At 35.6% G+C, this 4,039-nt stretch overlaps 1 non-coding gene across 1 annotated transcript; it reads left to right on the top strand.

The window, feature by feature from the left end:
• Positions 1-697: 697 nt before the first annotated feature.
• Positions 698-804, top strand: LOC121212832 (small nucleolar RNA R71). The gene has a single exon (XR_005908206.1). It is a non-coding gene; the product is annotated as a small nucleolar RNA R71 (small nucleolar RNA).
• Positions 805-4,039: the final 3,235 nt, after the last annotated feature.

Raw genomic sequence — 4,039 nt, forward strand, 5'->3', positions numbered from 1 at the left:
GGCAAGCTACCTTATGGTCGTTCGGAGATTAGTTTGGAAAGCTAGCCTATTTGAGTTTCAAGCCCTTGGATCGACGCTTGTTGATTTTTAAGTGCTAACTCGGTGTTCTGAAAACGGGTTTCTGACACCGATATAAACTTTGAGAGCATCTCTTCAAGGTTCAGCTTCTTTTCTTGTTGATAGGGTGGTTGTTGAATACCCGGAGGATGTTGTAGTCTTTGATTTCCTTGACCGCCTCACAAGAAATTGGGGTGGTTCCTCCAACCTGCATTGTAAGTGTTACTATATGGGTTATTTTGGGATCGAGAGTTATTGTTACCCATATATTGGACTTGTTCCTCCTCGATGCTAGAGTTGAAGGGTTGATACTCTGTGCATGCTCCTCCTCTATTCGTCTCGCACTTCATTACTGGATGTACCTGAGTAGAACCAAGCAAACCATCAATCTTTTTATTTAGAAGTTCCACCTGATTTGACAGCATAGTAACCGAATCAATGTTATAAACGTCTGCTGTTTTAGTTGGCTTAGTCCTCATGACTTTCCACTGATAGTTATTCAGTGACATCTCCTCTATAAACTCATAGGCATCTTTAGGTGTTTTTATTATTGATGGTTTCGCCAGCAGCTGCGTCAACCATGTGTCGAGTCGAAGGATTCAGGCCATTATGAAACGTTTGAACCTGTAGCCAAAGTGGTAACCCATGGTGAGGGCACCTTCTCAGTAAGTCTTTGTATCTTTCCCATGCATCGTAAAGAGTTTCTAAGTCCATTTGCACAAATGAAGAAATATCATTACGTAATTTAGCCGTTTTAGCCGGCGAAAAATATTTTAATAGAAATTTTTCGGTCATTTGTTCCCAAGTAGTGATTGACCCTCGTGGTAATGAGTTCAACCACTATTTAGTTTTGTTCGTCAACGAAAAAGGGAATAACCGAAGACGAATGGCATCATCAGAAACACCATTAATTTTAAATGTATCACATAGTTCTAAGAAGTTTTCTAAGTGAGCGTTGGGATCCTCATCCTGCAAACCATCAAACTGAACAAATTGCTGTATCATTTGAATAGTGTTAGGTTTAGTTCAAAAGTATTTTCAGCTCCAACAGGTCTAACTATGCTCGATTCAGTTCCTGTTAAAGAAGGTTTAGCATAATCATACATAGTACGTGGAACATGATTTTGATTAACCGCAATTGCAGGAGGTAGCTGATTGTCTTGGTTTTCAGCCATCTCTTCGGTTGGGGGTTGAGTATCGTCCTCTTTCTTGTTCTCTATGTATCTTAAGCTTCGCCTTATTTCTCTTTGATGTCTGCGAACTGTGCGATCGATTTCTTCATTAAAAAGTAGTGGTCCTAACGGGTTTCTTCTAGTCATAAACTATAATAACCTGCCAAGAGAAAGAAAAAGTAAATTAATAAATAATAATAATAATAAAATTAAATTAAATTAAATTGCAAGAAAAATAAATGGCTAAAGTAATAAAAATTGAGCGTTCCTAATATCTTAGTTCCCCAGCAACAACGCCAAAAACTTGATCGCGTGATTTCATCATAGGTTTTAAATATTTATAATTAATTGTTCTTGAAACTAACTATTATCGCGATGTAGGCAAGTGTACCTATCGAACAGTAGTATAGTTTTAGCAAGACCGGATTGTCGAACCCAAAGGAATTAAAAGTACTAGTAATGACTGTCTTTTTATTATCTAGCCTAAGAATAAAGAGGTTTTGTTTTAACTAACTAATTATCTAACTAAGAATTCAAAGAGAATGGAATTGGGGAATTGCTTTTGGGAAAATCGTTTGACTTAAGACAATACCTAAGGAAAAATCCACCTAGACTATACTTGTTATTCTGGCTCCCAATCGGACAATTTATTCATTTAACTTGTTCCGTAGAGATCCCTAAGTTATGTTATTATCCCTATTCAAGACTAATAACGTCTAATCCCTAGATTGAATAATTGAGACCTTTCTCTAATTAACACCCTAGGGTTGCATTAACTTGATCTATGGATCCCCTTATTAGGTTTCACCCTAATCTGGAAAAATCTTGTCACTCTATGTCTAGGCGCGCAAACAACTTCGCTTAATTATGAAAAATGTACTCTTAGACAGGGTCTATTCCTCCTTTGAATAAGAGCTTATATTGAATCAGTATCCTGGGATATCAAAACAAGAATTAAGAACACATAATTAAGAATAAGTTAAATATTTATCATACAATTCAGAAAATAATAACAAGATTCGTCTTAGGTTTCATTCCTCTTAGGTATTTAGGGGTTTTAGTTCATAACTAAATAAGAAAACAACTCAGAATAATAAAGAATACGAAACATAAAGAGAACCCAAAACTCCTGAAGGGGAAATTGAGGAGAGATCTTCAGTCTTGATGATGAATCCAACTTCTGAGATGGATCAATCGGCTTCCTTGGAGTAATTTCTTACTTCCTATTCTGTGTCCCTTTTTCTTCCTCCTCTAGGGTGTATTTATAGGCTTTGGAATGCTTAAGAGCCCTCAAAATTAGCCCTTTTCAAATTGGACTCAACTTGGGCTCGGCAGGGACACGCCCGTGTGACACGCCTGTGTGCGATTACTTCAGGCCGTGCTTGAGCCTGCCAAATTGACACGGCCATCTGGTCTGCCCGTCTGAGGAGGTCCAGGCCGTGTTGATTTCGTACTTTGGCCCATTTTCTCCTTTTTTGACCCATTTCTCATTCCTTTCACTCTCCTATGCTCTCCTAAGTATAAAACATGAAATTAAAGCATTAGGAGCATCGAATTCACCAATTCTAATGGGAAATCATCCATAAAATGCGTTAAACATGGGGTAAAAATATGTATAAATTACGGTTTATCAAATCTATTCTCTGATGATAAATCTTTGAAACCATGCAAAGAAAACAAACTTTATAGCTCTCTAATATGATGTAAATGGTGTGAAAAGTAGGCTAGATGCATTGTGTTTAAAATTGAAACAACCTACCAGAAATTTAGAAATTTGACCAATGGCCACTCCCACATTTCCATTACTTTACCAATTGATCTTTTCCCTCAAAAATTCCGAATTTAAAGGTTTATTTGCCAAATAAATACTCCAAAATTTCCCTTATTTTATAATTAAATCTAATTTAATTAATATTTAAATTTAACTCAAATTAACCTCGAACAAAAATTATTTTATAATTCTTTTTCGACCCCAATTAATTATTTTCACTAATAATTATTTAATTACTTTAAAATTAATTTTCCAATAATATTTTTATTTTTCTGGATTATTGTTTAATTGATTTTAGATGAAATTGACCTCCTAAATTAAATTTTAAAAAAATTACTATTAACCATATAAATTCTTAAATTCACACTTGGAACTCGAAAAATATGCTCAAAACTACTAGACCCGGTGTAGGGATATTATAAATATTGTAGTAGTGAATCCCTGAGCAATAGAATGGTCAAGATTTTGCCATGGCCTTATGTTGGTATAAGATGGTAATATTTAGTGCATTCAAGATGATTTCCTAGATGAGCAACTGTTAGTTGCCATGGCATTACCGTGGCATACTGATATCGTCAATTTTTTGGTTAGTGGATTGCTGTCACCTGAGCTCACAAATCAAAGACAAAGGAAATTTATCCACTATGCCAAGCAGTATTATTGGGATGAGCCATTTTTATTCAAACATTTTGCGGACCAGATAATTTAGATGTGTGTTCCAGATGACGAGATTCAAAAGTTTGACACAGTATGATGGACACTTTGGGGGTATGAAAACTGCTGCAAAAGTTCTCCAATCTGGTTTTTATTGGCCAACCATGTTTAAAGATGCTCATGAATTTTGTCAAGCTTGTGATCACTGTCAAAGAACTATTTGACGTATGGGGAATTGATTTTATAGGTCCATTCCCACCTTCTTGGGGCAATGTATACATACTTTTAGCTATTGATTGTTTTTCCAAGTGGGTTAAGGTTGTTCCTTTACCAACTAATGATGCCAAATCAGACATAAAAATATTTTTACCAGGTTTAGTACCCC

The sequence above is a fragment of the Gossypium hirsutum genome, chromosome A13 (genome assembly GCF_007990345.1).
Source record: "Gossypium hirsutum isolate 1008001.06 chromosome A13, Gossypium_hirsutum_v2.1, whole genome shotgun sequence".
NCBI classification, from domain to species: Eukaryota; Viridiplantae; Streptophyta; class Magnoliopsida; order Malvales; family Malvaceae; genus Gossypium; species Gossypium hirsutum.